The sequence below is a fragment of the Zalophus californianus genome, chromosome 11 (assembly GCF_009762305.2).
Source record: "Zalophus californianus isolate mZalCal1 chromosome 11, mZalCal1.pri.v2, whole genome shotgun sequence".
In the NCBI taxonomy this organism is placed as follows: Eukaryota; Metazoa; Chordata; class Mammalia; order Carnivora; family Otariidae; genus Zalophus; species Zalophus californianus.
In genome coordinates, this window is record NC_045605.1 from 46407578 (window position 1) to 46431708 (window position 24131).

General features: G+C 43.0%; 1 protein-coding gene across 13 annotated transcripts in view; it reads left to right on the plus strand.

The window, feature by feature from the left end:
- Positions 1-2631: 2631 nt before the first annotated feature.
- SYTL2 (synaptotagmin like 2) overlaps positions 2632-24131 on the plus strand; it is a 120729-nt gene continuing 99229 nt past the window's right edge. For 11 of the 13 annotated variants that reach the window (XM_027579748.2, XM_027579756.1, XM_027579763.1 and 8 more), the window contains exon 1: positions 2632-2759. The gene's annotated coding sequence lies outside the window, so the exon portion shown is untranslated. The other 2 variants (XM_027579751.2, XM_027579749.2) reach the window with 2 other exon arrangements.

Sequence of the window (24131 nt, forward strand, 5' to 3'; positions counted from 1 at the left end):
ATCTTACCTTGGGCCAGGCAATGTGCTTTGTATATTGCAGCATGTCCCTTACATGGTGCAGGAAATATGACTAGAGTTGACCCTTGAAAGACTCAGGGATTAAGGCACCTACCCTTCCCACCCTTCCCTGCACAGTAAAAAATCCACCTATAACTTTTGATTCCCCCCAGACTTAATTACTAATAGTCTATATTGACTGAAAGCCTTACCAATAACATAAACGGTCATTTAACACACATTTTGTCTATGTATTATATACTGTATTCTTAGAATGAAGTAAGCTAGAAAAAAGAAAATGTTATTGAGAAAATTGTAAGGAAGAGAAAATACATTTATAGTACTGTATTTAAAAAAAAAATCCATGTATTAGTGAACCTGTGCAGTTCAAACCCATGTTGTTCAAGGGCCAACTCTATTTCTATTTTATAAAGAAGAAAAGAGGGCACCTGGGTGGCTCAGTTGGTTAAGCGACTGCCTTCGGCTCGGGTCATGATTCTGGAGTCCCAGGATCGAGTCCCACGTCGGGCTCCCTGCTCAGCAGGGAGTCTGCTTCTCCCTCTGACCCTCTTCCCTCTCATGCTTTCTATCTCTCATTCTCTCTCTCTCAAATAAATAAATAAAATCTTTAAAAAAAAATAAAGAGGAAAAGAGGCCTACAGAGGTCAAGTGACTTGTCCTAAGTCAACCGGCTAGTTCAGCGGTGGAGTCCAGTGTTAAAGTCAGGACACACACCATTTGTACACTAAACCCTGCACTGCATTATCCCTATCCCCTTGCTTTTCCCTTCAATATCAACAGAGAATTTTTGTGAAATTTGCATGTCATTTACATGCAAAGTATTTTGAAGAATGGCAGTCTACTACAATAGGTTAAGAGGAACAAGCTTCTGCTGGTTTGATATGATCATGTTAACTAAGATTTATTCAGTACTTCCTCTGTGCCAGGCACTCTGCTATACACATGTACTTTCTCATTTTAACCTGCACAGTAGCCTTAGAGAGGAGCATTATCTGGTACCATCTCTTTTACAAATGAGCCAAGTGAGGCACAGAGGGGTTAAGTAACTGGCTGAAGGTCCTGTTAGGAAGTGGAGGGGGGGGCAGTATTTGAACTTTGGCCATTTAATGTCAGGGCTCTAGCTTTTAACCTCTGAGCTTTCTGACCTTTTGCAATGAGGGCCCCAGCAAGACTCTTCCTCAAAATTTCTCCCCCACCTGTCTTGCCCAGAGCCTGAAGTGAGACTCCTTACACCCTCCCTAGCAGGTGTTGCTATTTCTCTTCTGGGAGGAGTGACACTTGGAACAGGGAGAATTGAGTTCCTTCAAAGCCTTGTACCAAGAATGCAGGACACCCAAATGTGAGCAAGATCCAGGGCCTGCCTTACCCGTTGGAGAGGGGCAGGAAGGAGATAACCAAGGCACACACAAACAACATTGAAAGAGAGATAGCAGATACATGAGTCAGACCACTCCCCTGCTTAAATCCATTCACCAGCTGCCCTCGCCAATGGACACAGTCCCTCAGCAAGACAGGCATGGCTCCTCTTCTGCATCTACCTCTGTAGCTTCATCTCTGCCTCACTGTCACACACCCTGTGCAACATAGGACAGGCATCTGTTATGTCCTTGCCTGCTTCTCTGCAGCTCCTCCGTCTGCCTTGCTTAACAGCCTTCCTTCAAGACTTACCTTGGTCACGTCTGTATTTAAACTTGGCCTCCTCTCCCAGTGTTTGAGACTCTACAACACTTTGCACAACTATTCTAGCTGTTATTACACTAAATTGAAATTATTTGCAAATATGTCTCTTCAAAGGCAAGATGAGTGATTATTCGTCGTTTGCAAGCCCAGTGCCCACCCAGCACAGGGACAGAGGAGACTCTCAAAGCTTGGTGAAAGCCAGAATACACACATAATGTAGCACAGGGATTCCTGGGCCAGGTGAGCAGCCCAGCACCCAGCACCCAGCACTGAGGTCTTGGGGATCAGCATTTGCAAGTTTGAGAGAAGGAAGATTTTTGGAAGAACTGAAGGCAGACCTGGGCCACCCTCAGTTGGATGGACAACACAAATGGGGGAGATGAGGAGAAAGGAGAAGGCCTTAAGGTTTACCTCTTCCAGAAGTTTGCTTGAGCTGGCCCCATCATTGGTTAACATTTTTTAATTGGCCCTGATATAATCCAGGTATTATTGGCTACTTTTAAAGCACCACTACATTTAATCTTACAACTTGTGAAGTATTTTTATCTATTTTATACGTCCAGGGCGGTTAAAACATCTTGATCCCACCCGCTTTCCGGTGTGATGGTTGACCTCGCTCTCTGAGGGGTTCTTTGCGCGCCACCGTTTAGGGCTTCGGGGACTCCTAACGCACAGCGGTCAAAAAATAACTGCTGAACTCTTTATGTACACAGTAGAAAAGTTGTTTGAGGGCAAGGTGCACTTGAGGAGGCCGGGCGGGGAGGGCCAAGGGGGACAGAAGCAGCAGCACGGGAGCAGGGTAGGTGCGAGAAGGGCAGGGGAGCCGGCTGGAGTGCCCGCGCGCCGGGGGCGGGGCGGGGCGGGGCGGGGCACGGGCGCCACGCCATTGGTCGGCGCTCCCGGGAGCCGCCCCTGCGCGCCTGCCCGCCCCCCGCAGGAAGGAGCCTGCCCCCGCAGCCCCGCGCTGACAGCGGCGGGGCAACACCTGGACGGGTGCGGGGCGGAGCCCGGGGTGCATTTTCTGGGGGAGAGAAGGTTCCCCGAGCCGGGTCCGGAGGAAGGTAACGCGCCGCGCCGAAGGTTTCGGGGTTTGCACCACCCTACTGGGTCTGCGGACTCGAGGACGCGGGGAGGAGGCGAGACGCTCTCCCTTCCCCACTGCGACTCACAGCAGCGGGGTTCTAGTCTCTATTTCTCTGCCCACTCGATGTGTTATCTCGGGCAACTTTCTTTCCCTCTCCGGGTCTTTGTTAAATGAGGGAGGTGTTGGTGTTGGCTGATGCTTTGTCGTGTTCTGAGTTCTAAACCGCGAGCAGTGTTTTGGCATCCGGCAAGCTCCCTTCTTCAGATCCCCACCTATAAGAGCCAGCTCCGCTGCCCAGGGAACCCAGTCTTCAGGAAGCCGAGGTACCCGGTAGGCGGGGGTTCTGCTGGGCTGTCGCGTTTCCCGGGGCTTTTGAGAACTGACCCTGGGCTTTGGGCTGGCTGTTGGCGGGACCTGACCGCAGAGTAACTGCCCCCAGGTGGCTCAGATGAAGTAAAGTAGGGCGTTAGGACCGATCTACAGGTGGGGTGCTGGGAAGGGGGAGTTGGGGGCTGATGATTTTTACTTGGAAAACAAGCAGTTTTTGTTTTGGAATTATTTTCCTACACCCAGACCTCGTCCTGTCATGAGTTCTAAATCACAGGAATGGGATTTATCATCTTCCAGGATGGAAAACCAACTGCTTCAGCAACCAGGACATAGGGCTCCATCAGCAGTGGGCCTCTCTCCCCACCCATCCTGTTTCCTTCCGCTTCCCTTTCCTCCCTCCTGACTTTATAAATCCCCTTGGACTTTGAGGGGCTCCATTTTCTGTCTGAATGAAAAGTGCTAATTTTCATTTAGTGCTGGTTTGTGACCAGCAGCCCCTAGAGCTTTTTGGGCTCTGGGTTGAGATGGAAGCTGGATAAGAGCAGACTGTGGATCATACTCTCAGCCTCCTGACCCATACAGCCTGGCAGGGATGTGCAGAAGAAGCCCAGTAGGCTTCAGACAGACAGACATGGGAAGGTGGAGGGACTCAAACTGCTGTCCAGCTTCCTGGCCCCTTCTTGGCAGCCATTCCCAGGGAGGGAATGGTGGCCCCAGCAGCCAAACAGAGGATGACTGAACGGAGTCGAGGACTTTGATGGGGGGGGGGGGTTTTACTGTGGAAGGTCTCCAGGTACTCCCTCCTCTCCCTTTACTCCTGTAGTCCTTCTGCCCCCTTACTGTGGTGTCTGGGTGAAGTCAGATGCCAGGACCTGTCAAGAGTGATGGAGAAGGAGGCAGGGCAGTGACAATATTGACTGTGTTTATTGAGCATTTATGGGCCAGACATTCTTCTTTGCATATCATGTGTCTTTAGTTCTCACAAAGCCATATGAGGAAAGGTATACTGACATTTACCCCGTTTTACAAATGAGAAACTGAGGCTCAGAAAGATTGCTTCCGTTAGTCACATAGCTAGTAAGCTACATAGCTGGGATTCAAATCTAGTCTCTGTGATTCTAAAACCTGTGTTCTTTCCACCTTTTCTGGTGCTGCTTGAGTAAGGGCAAACTGGAATCATAACAGCAAGAATGATTATTACTGAGTTCTCAGTAGGTGCCAGACACTGTTCAAAGCATTTTTAGAGGAGTTACACCATTTATGGTGCAGGAGTTTCGGTCATTCTGGTGGGAATTAGTGACTGCTTTAGCCTCTCTCAAGCAGCAGTCCTGTTCCAGAACGCCTGCCTGATTCTCCCCAGCTGCTAGTGAGTGAGTGGGCCAGGAGCCCTGTTTTCTTTATCCTAGAGGTGGTTTGAGGTCTAATGAAAGATTGATTGTCCACATCTGATCCGCTGGACCTGACCGTTGGCTTGTGAATGATCCCACTGTCCCCTAAGAGGCCTTTCTCAGGCTTTGCCCAATAAACATTTGTGGAATGAATGAATTAGCACCTTGGGCAGAGTGGTCTGCTATCCTGCCGAAATGGGGCAGCCCGGCCCCACCATCCTCAGAACCCAGGGTGCCAGGCCAGGCCGTTGTCCCCTCTGGGCAAGGGAGGTAGAGTGAACTATGTCCCTGTGGGCTTCCAGATTTGCCTGCTAATATGTTTTCTGCCACCTGTTTTATAAAGAATTTTAAAGTTATAGTAGATGAAGAAAATATTGATTTTTTAAAAACTAACAGGAAAAGTGACAGTCTCTCTCAAAAAGGGGGGTAAATAAGATGGTACTGTTTCCCTTAGGGCTTCTCAAACTTCTCCATAGAAGAATCTCCAATAATGAAACTGGCAAGCCCTTCTAGGGGTTGGGGTATTGACCCCAGCAAGCCTGAAAATTGTTTTAAGAATTTATGTGATTTTTTTTTCATGTGGTTTCATATGTTGAACTTGGTTTCAATATATAAAACAAGTTTTCCCCCCAAAATATTTGTGTAAAATTGGTGTCCTGGCATATTGTTTTAAATTCTTGGGGGCTGAGAGTATCAAATGGAGAAGTAGGGCAAAGGTTCTGGTCTGGGGGTTTGGGTACTATTTACGTTTTTAATGCACTTAGTTTACAGTAATAGAGCTTCCCAACCCCTTGTGGAGATAACCCCTTTCCTATTTATCTGAATGAAGAATGTGTTTTAAAAATAAAAAAAATCTTTATTGTTTGATCCCCCCACCAGTTTTATTAAGATATAAGTGGAATATAACATTTTATAAGTCTATGATGATTTCATACGTGTATATATTGCTACTATTTTTTTGTAGTGAGAACATTTAAGAATTACTCTCTAGCAACTTTCAAATATATAATACAGCACTGTTAGCTATAGTCACCATGTGGTATATTAGATCCTCAGAAATTAAGTCATCTTATAATTGGAAGTTTGTACCCTTTGATGAACATCTCCCCATTTCTCCACTCCCTGGTCTCTGGCAACCACCATTCTAGTCCCTGTTTCTGTGAGTTCAGCTCTTTTAAGATTACACATGCAAGTGACAAGAGAGATCATTATTTGTTTTCTTATTACCAGAGCTGTATATATATTCACTGTAGAAAAAAAATACAGATTAATAATAATAAGAATACATCCATACTCAGAAATAACTAAGGCAAAACTTGGGAGCTAGCCTTTTAAATCTTTTTCTCTGTGTCTATATGAGTAAAGTTAAAAAAAAGGAGGGGGGAACAAATGATGAGGCCCCTGGCTGGCTCAGTCAGAAGAGCATGTGACTCTTGATCTTGGGGTTGTGAGGTTGAGCCCCACGTTGAGTGTAGAGCTTGCTAAAAAATAAATAACTTTAAAAAAATAAAAATCTCTGGTGTCTGGGTGGCTCAATAAGTTAAGCATCTGCCTTCAGCTCAGATCATGATCCCAGGGTCCTGGGATTGAGCCCCGCATCAGGATCCCTGCTCAGCCTGCTTCTCTCTCTCCTCTTGCTCCTCCTGCTTGTGTTCTTTCTCTCTCCCTCTCGCTCTCTGACAAATAAATAAAATCTTTTTTTTAAAAAAAAGAACTTATAAAAAATAATTAAGATCATCATAAAGGTTAATCCTGTTTGTGAACCCCAAAATCGACCCCACCCCATAATAAATTCCCTGGTGTCATGGAGTTTCCAGCAGAGGGAAGTGCCTGCTGTGTGTGGAGCTGTTGCTGGCGTTCAGGATCAAGCTGTGTTTCTTGTGAAATGACTCATGTGTCTTAAATGCCTCAAATGTAACTGAAAAGGTAGCTCTTCAGTGTTGTTGAAGTGCAAAATGTGAGCAGAAAACTAAAGCTAAATTGCACAGGGAGGAGCCTTAGATAAGATCATTGCATTTTATTACCTGTGTGACTTTGGGCAAGACACGTAGCTTCTCTGAACTGGTTTTCCCTTCCATAAATTGGAGATAATGACACCTATTCTACCTTCCCCTACCAGAGTCACTCTTGAGGACCAAGTGTCAGGTGAGATTGTTACTTGAATTGCATGCATGTATGTATGCTATTTTTAAAAAGATGTTTAAATGTAGAAAGATCAAAAGTATTGTAGGTCTTTATAAAATGCTAGAATCTAACTCATGGGCTTAACATTTTAGTAGGGCTTAACTATAATGCAAATGCTCTATTGGATTCCTACTCTAAGTTTTCTTTGAAATATATGATTCCTTGATGGCTAGCATCTCGTTGATCTTCATCACAATTCTGAACTGAAAAAAAGGACAGGAAATAGTCCCATTTCACAGAATAAAAGCAGCCTTGCCATTCAAGGGAGCTGTTCATTGGCACAGAGTCCTAGAATCCCAGGGCTTTCTCTAATTGCCTTAAGCAATGCAGAGGTGTACAAGGAAGAAGCAGTGAGAGTAGCTGGAAAGACACGGCGCTTGTAAGGGCATGGCTGAATACTGGCCCTTGAGCCACTGCCTCAAGGGCTGCTCCCAGGCATGCATGCTCTCAGCTCCTGGCAGTTCCGGAAGGGCCCTAGCATTGGGAGGCAGGTTTCTCAGCTTCTGTTCCTGCTCCAAAGACCAGCTGTGTAATCTTAGCCATATCTTCTCCTTGAGCCTTGGTTTCTTTATAAAGTGAGGGATTAGGACCAGAGGAGGTACCTTCGAGTCTTAAAAATCTATGATTCTGGTAGTTTTTCATCTATGTCTGCCCAGATGGAACTTTGATAGAGAATTACCGCATCCAGATAAATCAGGTGTGGAGAAAATGTTTCCACTTACTGTTGCTTCCAGCTTTTGGTGTCCCTCATGATATTCTAAGTGTCTCCTCAGCTGACACCCTCATGCAGAAGACACAATCCATAGATCATTGAGAGGAGAATTGTTTCTGCTCATCTATTTGTTACTATTAATCTAAAACCTCCTTAGATTTTTGGGAGGGAGAACTACTTTTGGTAACTTTGGGGAAGGTTGGTTGACAGAAGTGTATAGTGAAAGCAGGTTATTTCTAGCAATAGGGCTGTGTGTGTACTTGGCCTTGTGCCATGACTTTTGCAGAATGTGGGAGAAGCACACCCTTGAGTGGCTCAGAGCTCAAGGAGAGGGAGATACAGGGAGGAAGGAGGGAGAGAGACAGGAGAGAACAGAGAGTACCAGGTGTGGCTGGAATATGATGGAGATGAAAAGACCAATTTGGGAAAAGACTGAGCCCCTACAGACTTGGACCATCTAGTTTCATTCTGCATTTACATTGCCTAATACTCAATGGGAACTTAGTATTTTTAATGGATTAATAAATGAACAAATGAAAGAATGATTCTTCTGAAATGAAATTTTTGCTGAAATATGATACAGTGACTGCCAGGTGGTTGGAGTGGTGTCTTTATATATGTGAAATGTGTACTTACACCCTATGAAAACACTTTCCTGTGTATTCTGTATAATGACAATAGAGATTTTTTTAAAAGGCCAAAATAAAAGCATTTCCTAATGCCATACTTTCTAGACACTTCACAGCCACTACTAGTAGAAATGGATTTGGTTTATTATTTCTAGATAAGTCTTCTTTTTCTGTAAAAGCACCAAGAAATACTTGAGGGGTAGGAGTATAAGACCCAGGAAACAGTTCCACAAATTTGCATTCCAAGTCAGAGGGAGAAAGACAGGCATTGCTTAACATCTGAGTGACTAGACATTTATTTTTTCCCTTGCAGAAGCATTGTTTTACCATAAATCTTGACAGAACTGTTGCCATCAGCTTCTGATTAGACAGATGTGTTTTGTGCCACCATTACTCATGGCCACAGGCGCCTGGGCTCTCCTGCCACTGGCTGAGTCAGCTGATTAAAACATAGGGCTTCGAGGCTGAGGGCAGGGGCTGGATCCCAGGCCAAGCCAAGTGGCTCAGTCAGATCCATGCCTCAGCCACTCCCACCCCTTGCACCAGCAATCTGCACTGGGAGAAAGACTGAACTATGAAATGTTAGATTTATTAGGGAAGATTCTTTACCATTGCTTGTTTTAGACTAGTCATTTGAGTTTTAGGAGTAAGGGGTCTCCATTTTCAGTTTAATTCTTTGACTCTTGCTGGAGTGGGTTCTAGGGTTGTTTCACATTTCCTGTCTTGGCACATGCTCACGGTGTGCATCCTGAGACATTTGCTACCCGAAGTCTGCAAGTGTCTCCATTGCATATCATTTCTCCTGTGTGTCTAAAATGGGAATGATCATACTTGCCTCACAAAGTCGCTCTGAGCATTAAATGAGGTCACATTTAATCAATGAAACAGTAAAAACGGATTGAGATGCTTTTGCTGGGTGGTTGGCCAAAGACTCATCAGCCAAGGACTCACTACCTCATACCTGTCTGGTGCCATTTTTGATGTAACTACTGTTTCTATGTGACATATATTCAAGATGCCTTGTGAATAGTTGAAACCACAGGCATTCAGGGGCAAATGCTATGGATCGACTGCATGGACAGCCCCTGGGGATAGTAATTGTTTAGGTAGGATTCATCTTCCTCAAAAGTTATTTCAAAAGTATTTTTGTCTGATCTGGTATGTCCTTTGTTGCTAATATAACATATTTCATTATATCTAGTTGCTTCAGATTGCTTTTTTAAGCCCCATGAGGCAAGTAAATGATGATCATATCTGAGCAGTTACTATGTACTAGGCACTGTTCTAAGCACTGTACCTGCATCCATTTATTTAATCCTCACAGTAGTCTATTATTGATACTATTTTGAGTACTATTATTTTTCCCCTTTGATGATGATGAAATTAAGGCACAGATGTTAAATAAGTTACCCAAGATGACATAGCTAATAAGAGGAGGAACAGGGATTTGAACCCAGGCAGTCTGACTCTAGAGTCCAAGGTTTGGATCATCAGAAGATAATCTGTCCAAGCAAAAATGTCACTTTCATTGTCTGTAAAGTAGGAGAAGGTCACATTCACCCATCCTCATAGCTTTCCACTCTTGTTCGTGGAAGGAAGAAGCTAAAAACAGTTCTAAATGCAGGATGAGGATTCATAGCTTGGCAAATGTTTTGACCATACAAGATAATACTTGAAATTGAACTTGTTGCATGAAATTCAGGAAATTTTATTACCTAGAGACAGCAGTCATTAAGTTTAAGTCTTGCAGGAAATATCTGGGGGTGAGACTGAATTACAAAGTGATGAGTCAGCAATTTAACGCCCCATTTCAGTATCAATCCTGGGCTGTAATATAGTAACTGAAGTGCTGTGTCTTAGGAAGTAAGGTAGTTGCTCTGTTTACATCAGATAAATCACATCATTTATGGTCTTTTGCTTAGAAGAGTGAAATTCTATCTTTTCCATTCCTTTTGGGGATGTTATGAATAATAACAAGAACATGGTGATAAAAAGAATGCTTACTATCTATTGAGTACATACTATGTGTCAGTCCCTTGCCAGGTCACTGCTCACCTAATTGGAAGGACAGTTCTCTGAACTAGATGAAGATTACCTATTTTACCGAAGAGGAAATGGAAGCAGGGAAGTTAAGTACATTGCCCAAGGTCAACAGTTAGTGAATGGCAAAATAAACATTTGAATTCTAGTTACTTCCCTTGGCTCAAAACCTGTGCTCTGTCCCCTTGCAAGTACTGCCTCTTTCTGGGTATTCTTTAGAGGAAGGATGTTATATCCACATTTACCGAATCCTGTATTGAAGCATATTGCTTGGCATAAGGCTCATAACCAATTATTATATTTGAAACTGGGACTGTTCTAGGAAACCTGGAACATTTCTGTTACCATAGAAACAGTAATGATGGACTTGATATAAGTCTTTCAGGAGAAAAATCTGGTTTTCCTAACATACCATAGCCTAAGGAGACAGGTGCCTACTTGGCAATTAAGAAGCAGGATTGCCTGGGACCAGAATAAGTGAAATATGATCTAGAGAACTGGCAAGTAATTATTTCTTTATGCTTAATTTCTGGAAGACCCCAATTACATTTTATTTTGGGGTATTATAATTTGATAGATGAGAAGGAATTTGTTTTTAAGGAAAAACAAAGTTGGTCTTCATATTGTACATGTTGTAGAGATTTATTACAGAATTCTTTGTACCAGGTACCCTACTCAGACCACTTAAATATGACACTTTTTAACCCTGACAGCATGCACATGTAGGTGTTTTTGAAATAGCATCATACCACCTTTCTGCGGTGGTATGATCCCTGTGTTGTTGCTAGAAGGTGAGTAGCAGATGGATGAGGTGCAGTCATAGGTGGAAAGTCAGAAGCCAGAATCTTGGGAAGCACAGTGGCCAGCATGGTGATAGGGGAGGGGCTATAGCAAGGAAAGTGTTTCTGGATTGTGTCCATGGGCAAGTGTGAGTCTGGAAGTGCATGTTCCCTATAGAGGCCACTGTCTTGGAATCAACTTGGCTTTGCAGTCAGACAGTATTGAATTTAAACCTCGGATCCATTTATTAATTGTGTAATTGAACAAGTAACCCCTCTGAATCTGAGTTTTCTTTTCTGAAAAAATTGCATCTGTCTTCCATCTCTACAAAGTGGCTCTAAGGAATCAATTAGATAATGGATATATTAAAAGGTCTAACATTGTGTCTTGCACAGGGTCGCTGTTCCGTGTCCGTTCTCTTCCCTCTCTCTTCTCTTCCTCCTTGATGCCTCTGTTGGCTCTTGAGAGATCCCATTGTACAAGCTTTGCCATTATTCAACTGTACTTCTTCAAATCTCTTAATTTTACAGGTGCTTCCATTTCTACCTAGAGAAAACAGGGGCTGATGATAGTTGCCCCACTCTTTTATAAGGTTTTTATCTAATCATTAGGGTGACAACAGATTCTAGGGATTAAAAAAAGAACAAGAAAATGCCCATGATAAGGGCGACAATGGTAAAGAGTTCTTATAGTTCAATGTAAATGTTCTAGTGGAAATACATCTCGTTGTGAGATTGTAGAGAACACTGCCTGGGAACATTGGAGGGTGACAAATGAGGTGGAACCGTGGCCCAGGAGGAGTTTGCTAGATTGAGGAGGGGATGGGGTAGAAAGGACAGGTTCAAGGACTTTGGTGTTTAGTGGCACAGAGGCAGGAAGGGCATGGGATACCAGGGGAGAGACCATGGTGTTGGCATGTAGGGCCGAGAAGTTGTGGCTGGAGGGACTGCTCATGTGTTGGGCTGAAGCCCAATGGTGAAACCAGGTCAAAAACTTGCCCTTTGCCTTGGAGACTGCAAGGAACTAATGGAAGTATCTCAATCGTGTGAGTGAGATAACTGGATTTCTCTTTAGGACAAACAGCCTAAATTATGGAAATGATTAACACTGTCCAAGTTAGGGCACCTGGGTGGCTCAGTTGGTTAAGTGACTGCCTTCGGCTCAGGTCATGATCCTTGAGTCCCAGGATGGAGTCCCACATCAGGCTTCCTGCTCAGTGGAGAGTCTGCTTCTCCCTCTGAACCCCACCCCCTGCCGCTTCGCTCTCTCTCTCTCTCATTCTCATGCTCACTGTCTCTCTCTCTCATTCTCTCTCTCTCTCACATAAATAAATGAAACCTTTAAAAACAAACAAACAAAAACACTGCCCAAGTTATGGAAGATGGATTTGATTGAAGGCACAATTCTTTGGACTTATGGATCCAGATAAAGTAATATATTTTAAAGCTTTTTGTAAAAGGTTCTTGTAGAGATGGGGCTGCTGTTTAATTCAAGACTTCTACAAGAAGGAACGTATGTATAGGAAAATAATGACTCCATATCCTAATTTATGGACTGGACCACTTGGAGCCATATTATTCCAAGAGGATAAATATGCTCTGCTTTGGAGCTAAGTAACCATTTTTCAGTAAAGGACCAGGGATGCTTTTGGCAAGTGATTGAGGCTTAGATCCAGAAAGATATTAAGACTTTTTTTTCAAATCTCCAGAATTGAGTTTAAGATTCAGTGCATGCTGAATTTGGGTAGTGATTTCTTGAATGTCTTGTGCTCTGCATGTGCTGCTGTGGTTATCAGTCCCTGAATTTCCTCAGGGGACAAGCAGGGAGGCTTGGGCCAGAAAACAATCATTTATGGACAAATTGCAAGAAACTGGGTGGCCTTTCTCCTTCAGTAGTCAAGGTCAAACACAAGTACACACAACTGTGTTTGTGTGTTTCTAGGACTGTGTTTATGTTTTCCTGAGTGTTGTCTGCTTTATCCAGACCAGAGGGAAAATTGATCTATACCTGGAGTTCCTTGGGGAGAGCCACTGGGGAGATTCACCTTGTTACTAGAGATGCGTAGATGTAGAGAAGACACTTGCTTCCCCCATGATCTGGGTGGTGGCTAGGAACCAAGGGTGTGGGGAGATGTGGCTCTAGCTGCCAGATTCTGCGGGGACACGTGTGACCCTACCATGGAGCTGAGCGCCAGGGTTTGCTTGGTGTGTGAGGAAGCGAGGATGGAGTGGATGTGCTTGCTTTTTCCTTCTCTGATAAGCTTTCCCCAGGATCACTCTCTGAGCAGTCAAGAACTGAAAGCAAGTCTTGGGCTGACATGTGGTACGCAGGGAGCAATAGGTAACCCAACACTCCTGAAGACATCTCTGCTGGTAGTGTTAGGGTATGAGATCTTTGAACCTGTCTTCTTCTTAGGGCAAGTGCAGGTCCTTCTCAATGAGTTAATGGAGCCTAGTCAGAGTCCTTGATAGATGTGGGTTTGGTCTCTTTCCTTTGAGACCAAAGGCACAAGGGAGGGGTCAGGTCTTTGGTGTATTTGTGTGTTTCATTATTTCTAGTTATGATGACCAAGTGTTAGTTTTAATATTTAAATACAGTATGATTGGTTGATTTTTGTTTCTCCTCTTTTTAGACTACTACTAGTGAACGTTTGTTGATAAAAGGGGAAGTGTGCACTAGTGGGAAGAATATCAAATTTGGAGGCAAGAGTTCATTGGACAAACACTTGCTGAGTGTTTATTATGTGCCAGAAATTGTTTTAGGCTCAGAAATCAGCGGGGAAGACAGACCTCTGTGATTACCATGCAATGTGATGTTAATAGATGTAAGCAGAGAGGAAGGAGTTGGGGTCATGAGGGGAAGGGGGATCAAGTGCCAAGAGCTTCCTGGAAGAGGCAGCACTTGAGAGGAGATTGATGGATGAATAGGGATCAGAAAGTTAAGGGCAGGAAATTGTGTGGTGGGCACAATTTTATGTTCAAAGCAAGACTGGAAGGACCTGAGGCTAGAGAGGTAGGCAGTCAGCCGATCGTGGAGAGCTTTGTGCAGCTTGTTGAGGAGACTGGGCTATTTTAAGATCCTGCCTTGTGTCCTGTTCTGTGTGAAAATTAGGCAAGTATTTCCTCTCTGAGCCTCAGTGTCCTTATTAGTAATAGGAGTTGTTAATGATTACCTAGCTTTACTTCATGAAATTATAGTGAGACTCAAAAGAGGTAGTAATAGCTAACAGTTATTGAACACTCACACAAATTAGCTCATGTAATCCTCACCACAACTTTATGAGATAGGTACTATTGTTAAGCCCATTTTATAGATGAGAAAACACAGAGATTAAGAGATGTCTCAGATCATAAAGCTAATAAGTGGTAGAGTCAGGATTTGAACTGACGTAGTCTGTCTAAAGAGAACTTCTCAGTGTGTGTGTATGTATGTGTTTATAGTGCTCTTTGTCAAGCTCAAGAGCCAAGTTCTCTTGGCTCAAGGCAAAAGAAATGCATAGCTGTGGACTTTCCCTGTATAGTCTTTGGCTTCTCCAAAATGCCTGTTACCAATGGGTCTGTGTGTCTGGGGAAAAATATTGTGCCTGCTGGTGGATACCCAACAGGTAAGCTTCTAACAGTGGAGAGGACCACTTTTCCTCAAAAGGAACATTTAGTGACCTGCAAATGATGAATTCTGGAGTAAAGTGAACCATCTGCCTCTCACAGGGAGCTTTTTCTGTTGATACATCTGATACTGAAAATGGAGGCTCTGCCATTCTCATACCAGTGTCCCCTTGGAAGGGCCAGGGTGGTTCTGCATTTCATTTCCTCCTACATTCTGCCATTGTCCACCGTGGCTGGCTGAGGAAGTGGCTGCTTTGCACAATCATCCCTGTCCTTTGGGTTGTGAGGAACACCTTTGACTATCCCTGAACATCTCATTTCTGCCCACCGAAAGAGAAGGGGCAGGCAGCCATGTTGAAGGGGCAAACAGCCAATGCCACTATTGTTCAGACACCGTGTCTCTACAACCATCTCTTCTTTTGAAGGATGGGTCCTCTTTCTACTACTTTCTCTAGCCCCAGAACTTCATCTCACCTTTTTCAGAGTGACAAGAGGCCTTGGCTCTCACACAGTTTTCTGTGGGACAGTTTTCTGTCTTTGATTGGCAAGGGTCACTGGTGACATGCTCGTTACCCAGTCTCGTGAGTGCCCCTTTCTCTGCCCCACTCAGCCTCTGCTCCTTGTGGTGCTTGGCTAGGTCTAGGACAGCTCCCTCTTTCCTGGAATTCTTTCCCCAGCTTTGTGACACACTACTGTTTGTTTTCCAGCCTGACTGCTCTTTCTCTCTTTACTTGACAAGCACAATGTAATCTGCTTTCTTCTCTGTACTTTTTTTGTTTGTTTTTTTAGAGATTTTATTTATTTATTTGACAGAGAGAGGAAGAGAGAGAGAGCACAAGCAGGGGGAGAAGCAGAGAGAGGGAGAAGCAGGCTCCATGCTGAGCGGGGAGCCCGATGGGCTCGATCCCAGGACATGGAGATCATGACCTGAGCTGAAGGCAGTTGCTTAACTGACTGAGCCACCCGGGAGCCCCTTCTCTGTGCTTTTTCATTGCATTCTTTCCCTTGGTGAGTTCAATCACCCCCAGTTGAGACTCTAGGTTGGCAACTGCCATGTTTCTGGTTCCAGCCACAGCCTCTCTCCTGAGCACTGATTCCTTCTCTCCATTGGAGTTCTAGCCATGTCTTCTGAATTTTCTGCCATGCTATTAGTTTTTACCTTTAACCTGCCTGTCTTTCTCAGCATTCTTGGGTTGCTGCACAAATTAACTCTGTTTAAGAACTTTGAGTCTTGTTTGATTCATGCATTTCCTGAGGCACGTTGTTACTGCTTCCTTCCCAGTGTTCTTCCCAAATAATATTTATATTTCACCTCCTCTGCTACTTCCAGCCTTCTTTGACTGTTGTTAAGTTTACTGAGAAAGTCTTGGCCCTTTGGCTTATAGTCACTAATCATGCTAAAGTAGCACGATTAAAAAAGTAAAAACACACACACAGACACACACATGTGCTCCCCATTACCTACCACATAAAGGACAATCTCAGTCTGACATCTGAGACCTTCACTGATCTGATACTAGCCTCTGTTTCTATTTTTTATTTATTTTTAATTTTTTAAGATTTTTATTTTGAGAGAGAGCAAGAGAGCACGTGAGCAGGGGGAGGGGCAGAAGGAGAGGGAGAGTATTTTTTAAGATTTTACTTATTTATTTATTTGAGAGAGAGAGAACACAAGTGGGGGGAAAGACAGAAGGAAAAGCAGACTCCCTGCTGAGCAAGGAGCCTGATTCGGGGCTCAGTCCCAGGACCCTGATATCATGGCTTGAGTCAAAGGCAGATGCCACCCAGGCGCCTGGGAGAGGGAGAATCTTAAGCAGACTCCCCACCCATTGTGGAACCTGATGAGGCTTGATCTCACGACGCTGTGATAATGACCTGAGCCAAAACCGAGTCCGACGCTTAACTGAGCCACCCAGGGCCCTCCAGCCTCTGTTTTTAAGTCTTATCTTCTATTACCTCTTTCTATGAACCCTGTCTTCTAGTCTAATCATATCCCCCTTTCCCTCTAGGGGCCTCTGTACTTTGTTCACATAGCTTCCTGTGCCTGGAGTGATACTTTTATTCCCCTCGTTGGACTCTTCCTAGCCTGTCACTTACTCCCAAATCCTACCTGTCCTAAAAACTGCAGCTCTATGGCAATTCTTACCAGAACTTCCTGGTTCATCACAGCAGGAAGTTTCCTCTCCCTGCCCTACCTGGCCAAGTTTATACCTCTTTTATGGCCATCATCCCATGCCAACTTCTGCTATCACTCTTTACGTACTTATCTTTCCTATTGGTCTGAAAGTTCTTAAAGGAAGGGGACTAAGGGCCTTGTCATTTCTTTAATGCCTGGGGCACAGCAGGCTGTCACCATACAAATATGCTGAATGAATATATTTTGAAGCACTGAATTATGTTCACTATGGTTTTTTTAAGGATTTCAATACATCAACTGGCTCTGAGAATTTAGTGGTCAGTGGGCGGGTATTAATTAGATATTTGGATTTTTGTTCCCCTGTGTGCAGGAAAGAATTCACACAGCAGGTCTGAGACTGTTTATCCTTAGGCCTGCTTGCAAGCTTGATCCTTTACTGGTGTCTGGGAACTTGGATTTGAGAAGGGTTCACACCACTCTAAATGGTAGCTCACTCTACCTAAATGGTTTGTGCAAACAGTGCAGTTGAAGCTGAGCACCTGCTTTCCTTCTGGGAGTCTGGAATTTGGTTACATGCCAGGCAGGGAGTGTCTACCTGACCAGTTCCAATAAAAATCCTGGGCACTGAATGTCTAATGAGATCCCTGGTTGGTAACATTTCACACATGTTCTCAGAACTTGTGTATCCAGGGTGACTCTTCTGGGAGAGGACTTTTTGAAGCTTATGCTTGGTTTTCCCCAGACTTCACCCCATCTACATTTTTTCTTTGCTGATTATGTTTTGTACTCTTTCAGTGTAACAAATCATAGCTGTATGGCTATATGCTGCCTTATGAGTCCTCTTAGTAAAGCATTAAAACCTGGGGCTGCTCTTGGGGATCCCCTCAACACACCATGAAATTGTTCCAGGATTTTTGTCCGCTTAGTGTCTGTGGTTCTTGGTCGTGCCGCTTCAAAGAATGAAGAGGTAGACCAGACAAAGAGTGGTGGGCAGCAAAGCAAAGTTTATTGAACAAGAGTATAAAGCTCCCAGAGAGGGAGGGAGGCCCCAGTGTGTTGCCCCCGGAGTTTCTAAGTTTAGGGGTTTTTATGAGCTCTTTTGCAGAACTTCCTTAAGCAATCAGGATGTGCTGAGTCATGTCAATCAGGGCTTTGGTCATGTATCTGTCTACCTATTGAGTTAATGTCCATGTGCTGATGGTCTTTTTTTGCTGACATCTGGGGGCTTAGGTCTTACCTGCCCCTTGCCCAAGATATTGACAAATGCTTTTACGGTTAATTGTCTTATTTTAGGACGTTTTGCAGAAGTCATTTCTGCAAAGGCTGCAAAGCAGAATGTCAGTGTGGTCCTGTCTAAGCTGCAAAACAGGATCAGTGCTGTTTTATCTTAGCTGTCCTGACTCCATATTTTCTCAGTGGGGACTCTGACCCTGACTACCTAACTGTACAACTAACTCCTAATAAAATGCCACAGATGCAGAGCCAATACTTTTTTTTCTCTTTAAAGCCAAGACTTCAGAGATATGAAACACTCAGAGAGGTTATTGGTTTTTACATAAGAGGAGCCCAGTTCATAAGACCAATATGTACATGGTCTTGTGAATGTATATGGTGCTCTGCAGAATAAAGCTGAAAGTTTCTTGATTGCCCACTCTAAAATCTGGGTGAGAAAGAGCTATTGGAGAAGATTTTGTTGAATTTTTTAAAATAACATCTCAAGTACTGTCAGAGTCCCAAAATTATCAGTTATCAGAACTAGGCTCTTAGAAAAAATAGGGGGAATATTTGCCTGGGATCCATTCTCATTACTCCTCTAAATCAAGAGTTGAGTTCCTTGGGACACTTTTCCTTCCTGAAAATGAAGGGTGGGCAGAGCATCCATCCTGTTGGCTTTCTATTGTGTCAGACATGAGCTAGGCGTGTGGTGTGAATCATTTCCTTTAATCTCCACAAAGACCCTCAAAGGCAGGAATTTTAAGCCATATACTATAGATAAGGAAATGAAACTTAGGGAAGTTAATCTTTGCCAAGAGTCACACAGCTATGAAATAGTCCTGCAGCTCAAGCCCAGGTCTGACTCCCAAAGCAGTGCTTTTTGGTTTTGGTTTTGTTTTTTTACCTTTGTGCTGCCTGAACACATGCTGTGACTTCATAAAATAATAATTAATCATCATATCACTTCATCATCCTATCACTTTAACAAGTGGCTAAATCTTATCTGGCCCTCTGTCAATGTTAAGTTTTGAGAAGTGTTTGCTGCTGGTGCCCGGCTGGAAGTTTGAGAGGAGGGTAGCTTTTGAGTATGCTCTGTACACATGTGTGCCCTTCTACCCGGTTCCAGGGTCTCCGGGTGCAGCACTAGCAACCTTCTTGCCTCTGCTCATGTGCCTGCCCAGGGAAGGCTGGGGAGGGTCTGCTCCGTCGTTTTGCCAAGTCTCCCTGAAGTCTCCCTCTTGACAGGTTTTGGGCAAAAACTTATTTTGGAACAATTGGCTTTATTAAATTTGAAAGAAATGGAGAGTTCATTTTTTTAAAAATTATTGTTAATACAACTATAGGGAGGAAAATAGAAATGGAGGGTTGAGGGTGCCCTCTTGTATTCTTGTTAATTTCATCCTGGGAAATGCTTTTATAGAACATTTCTTTAAGATGATCAGCACAGTTCAGTAAGGAAACAAGGACTTGGGTACCAGAGATGGCAGTGGCAGGTGCTGACCATAAGCAAATAAAATCAGCATCTGGCATGATGCTTGGCTCCAGACTAGGTACACGGTTAATGTTTGCTGAATTAATGCAGTTGGGCGAAGTATCTTACTTCTCTTGCTGCCCAAAGGACACAGTTCCCATGAGTGCGCTCTGGCTGAGGAAGGGAATATTCAGTTATTGTTTGATCAGATGTTGAACCTGGGGCCGGGCCATCCATCATCTTTCAGAGAATGAAATGCAAATGGTTTCTCCTTGGTAGGATATAATTTTATTTGGATTACGGAGAATAGATTTAGTGGCGGTGATAGTAACAACAACAGCGAATATATAGTGTTTACTCCGCTAGACTAAGTGCTTTACACATGCAAACTCATCTCATCTCACCTCACACTTTCAAGTAGGTATTTTGTGGATGAGGAAGCTGGCGTGCAGAGAGGCTAAGTTGCTTGCCCAAGGTCACAGAGTGAGTGGTAATTCAGAAACATAAATGTGGATACCCGACAGCCACTTGACCTCTCCCTAGTGGTATTATAAGGAAATAGGAATGTAGGCATTTTCCCCATTTTTTAAAAATGCTGGTAAAATACACATAAAATTTCCCATTCTAACCTTTTCTACGTGTACAGTGGCATCACATCCACAGTTTTGTGCAGCCATCTCCACCATCCATTTCCATAACTCTTCCTGTCACTGGCTAGACCCCAAGACCTGACCTTACTGCCCACCTGCTTGTCACTCACCAACCTTTGTCTTAACGTTTTTCCTTAAACTCTTCTTTCCAGTTTTCCTCTTACCTCAGGCAAATGAAACCTGAAACCACACTTCAGGTGATGCCAAAGGCCTTGATAACACCTGTGGACCAGACCACCCAGACCTTTTGAGCTAAACCCCTGACTCCAGTGGCCTGACCCCTGGAATGACCATCAATTACCTTTACCTCATTATAATACTAAAATCTCTGCCCAGAGAGGAGCTCTGGTCTTATTTACATAACATACGGTATATGTATAGGCATGTTTCCTTAAGGCACAGGTACGCCCATATGCCTGCCTCTACATAGGATGACAGAGCTTCCCTATCTGAATATTCATCCTAACCCTAAACCAAAGGTACCCATTCTCTCTCTCTCTCTCTCTCTCTCTCTCTCTCTCTCTCTCTCTCTCTCTGAGTAATGGCTTTGGAAGCTTCCATGTGATCTCCTTATTTGCTGCAAATAAAGTTTTTTTCTTTGTGTGACAACTCACCTGGTATAGTTTCTGTGACTCACCAAGGAGTGAACTCATATTGGTTCAGTTACATTTGCACTGAAATTCTATATTCACTAAATAATAATTCCCTGTTCTCTCCTTCCCCCAGCCCCTGGCAACCACTGTTCTATTTTCTCTATGATTTGACAAACCACCTCATATAAGTGGAATCATACGGTATTTCTGTTTTTGTGACTGGTTTATTTCACTTAGTATAATGTCCACAAATTCATCTGTGTTGTAGCATATACCAAAATTTTCTTCCATTTTAAGGCTTAGTAATATTCAGTTTTATGTATGTACCACATTTTGCTTATCCATTTATCCATCAGTGGACACTTGGGTTGCTTTCATGTGTTAGCTCTTGTGAATAATATTATGAACATGAGTGTACACATGTCTTTGAGACCATGCTTTCAATTTTTTGGAAATGGGACTACTGGATCGTATGGTAATTCAGTTTTTAATTTTTTGAGGATCTGCCTTACTGTGTACCACAGCAGCTCTACCATTTTAGACTCCCACCAACAGTGCACAAGGGTTTCAGTTTCTCCACATCCTTGCCAATACTTTGTATTTTCTGGGTTTTTTTTTAATAGTAGCCTTTCAAGTGGATGTGAGGTAGGTATTCATCCTTTCTGATGGCTGAGTAATATTCCATTGTATATATGGACCACATCTTTATCCATTCATCTGTTGAAGGGCATCTCAGCTCTTTCCACACTGTGGCTATTGGGGACACTGCTGCTATGACCCCAGGAAACAAACTCAGGGGTTCAGAGGGGAGGGGGATGGGGGGAGGGGGTAACAGGGTGATAGGCATTAAGGAGGGCACATGTTGTGATGAGCACTGGGTGTTATACACAACTAATGAATCATGGAACACTACATCAAAAACTAATGATGTACTGTACAGTGGCTAACTGAACATAATTAAAAAAATGAAAACAAATAGATGTGAGGTGATATCTTGTAGTTTTAATTTAAACTTTCTCAAGTGATTAGTGATGTTGAGTATTTTTCATGTGCTTGTTGGCCATTTGTAGGTCTTGTTTGGAGAAATGTCCCTTCAGGTCCTTTGCTCACTTTGAATTGGGGTTTGTTGTTGTTGAATTTTAGGAGTTATCTATATATCCTGGATATTAATCCCCTATCAGATACATGATTTTCAGTATTTTCTCCCATTCTGTGGGTTGCCTTTTTACTCTGTTGATAGTGTCTTTTGATGCACAAAATTTTTTACTTTCATGAAATCCAATTTGTCTTTTTTTTTCCTTTTGTTGCTTGTCCTTTGGTGTCATAGCAAAGAGATAATTGCCAAATCCAATGTTATGAAGTTTTTTCCCTGTGTTTTCTTCTAAGAGTTTTTTAGTTTTAGGTCTTACATTTAGGCCTTTGATTAATTTTGAGTTAATTTTTGTATATGCTATTAGGTAAGGGCCCAGCTTCATTCTTTTGCACGTGGATATCCTGTTTTCCCAAGACCTTTTGTTGAAAAGTCTGTCCTTTCCCCACTGAACGGTCTTGGTGCTCTTGTCAAATATCATTCGAGGGAGCCTAGGCATTTTTAAAGGCCATCTATTTTGTGGTATTTCTTGATTTTATTTATTAAAAGGAAATTGCAGATGAAGGACTCCACTTTTCATGAATTCCTGGAGCAATTTTTGGAAATTCTGCTTTTTCTTTCGCTTCTATGTAAACCTCAAATAATTATTTAAATTTTTATCAGAAAGAAATGAGAATTCATGTTTGAGTCTTGTCCTCCCTCCGATAATATGATTTTTTTTCTTTCCTTAAATTATCAAATAGTAGAAATCAAGCCCACATAAGCAGATTAGACTTTGTAGACTCCAGCTTCCCTCAATGGGGAGCCAGTTCATGGAGTTACCTATGATGCCTATTTGGGAATTTGGATTCTTTTGAGTTTGGGGCTATGAAAGTCTACTCTGTGACCTTGAGGAGGTAGGAAGTTTACTGCTTGTTCTATTGTCCTTTAGAGTTTAAATCTGTACTTTTGAGTCATTGGAGCATGGGGATTGAGGAACTGTGAGCTCTTTTCTCTAATGAATTATATAGCATCATCACTTAAAGATAGCAAAGGATTAACTTCTTATTTTGACATGCTTCCAGTTATGCTGGACTTGTTTTATAGACCACATAACAGTTATTTTTATTTTTATTTATTTTATATATTTTTTTAAAGATTTTATTTATTTATTTGACAGAGAGAGACACAGCGAGAGAGGGAACACAAGCAGAGGGAGCAGGAGAGGGAGAAGCAGGCTTCCCAGTGAGCAAGGAGCCTGAGGTGGGGCTCGATCCCAGGACCCTGGGATCATGACCTGAGCCGAAGGCAGATGCTTAATGACTGAGCCACCCAGGCGCCCCTGGACCACATAGTTATTTTTAATTAAATATTTTGCAGGGTTCATATTTGCATTGAGGGAGCATACTGACTAAATATGAAAATGCAATTGCTTGCCAGCTTCTAGCCATAGATTCTCCAGCCTTTTTTTGGTAATAGGATTTTTCATTTGTGCAGAACTAAATAATGTGACAGCTGTGAGCCCTTCACCATGGAAATGCCTATTTATTTGCCTGTTGCAACAACTTCCATGACAGAAAGTGTTGAGAACATGGCCTTGATTTTTAAGGACAAGTTTATAAAACACTGGTTATGAGATATATCAGTTTACATTTCATGGATGTTATCAAAATTTGGGATGGCTGAAACTTTTCTCCGTGTGTCTACTGGAGAAGATTTTTAATTCAGTCTCAAAAGAAAATGACTCCTCTTGGAGACATAGAGTTTGATTAATAACAATTCTCAAATGACTTCCTTCCTTATAAGTATTTATATTTTGTAATGAAGAGGAAACAACAATTATGAAACTAAGAATCTTGATGGGGGATGCAGTTTATTAACAAACAATTTGCTTTTATGATTACTTTTCTTGTGAAATCGTTTTTTCTCTTTGGTTTATTGTTTCTTTTTAAAAAATTTTTTATTGTTATGTTAATAACCATACATTACATCATTAGCTTTTGATGTAGTGTTCCATGATTCATTGTTTGTGCATACACCCAGTGCTCCACACAGAATGTGCCCTCTTTAATACCCATCACCAGGCTAACCCATCCCCCCACCCCCCTCCCCTCTAGAACCCTCAGTTTGTTTTTCAGAGTCCATCGTCTCTCATGGTTCGTCTCCCCCTCTGAATTGCTCCCCTTCATTCTTCCCCTCCTGCTATCTTCTTTTTTTTTTTTTCCTTAACATATATTGCATTATTTGTTTCAGAGGTACAGATCTGTGATTCAACAGTCTTGCACAATTCACAGTGCTCACCATAGCACATATCTCCCCAATGTCTATCACCCAGCCACCCCCTCCCTCCCACCGCCCACCACTCCAGCAACCCGCAGTTTGTTTCCTGAGATTAAGAATTCCTCATATCAGTGAGGTCATATGATACATGTCTTTTTCTGATTGACTTATTTTGCTCAGCATAATACCCTCCAGTTCCATCCACGCTGTTGCAAATGGCAAGATCTCATTCCTTTTGATGGCTGCATAATATTCCATTGTGTAAA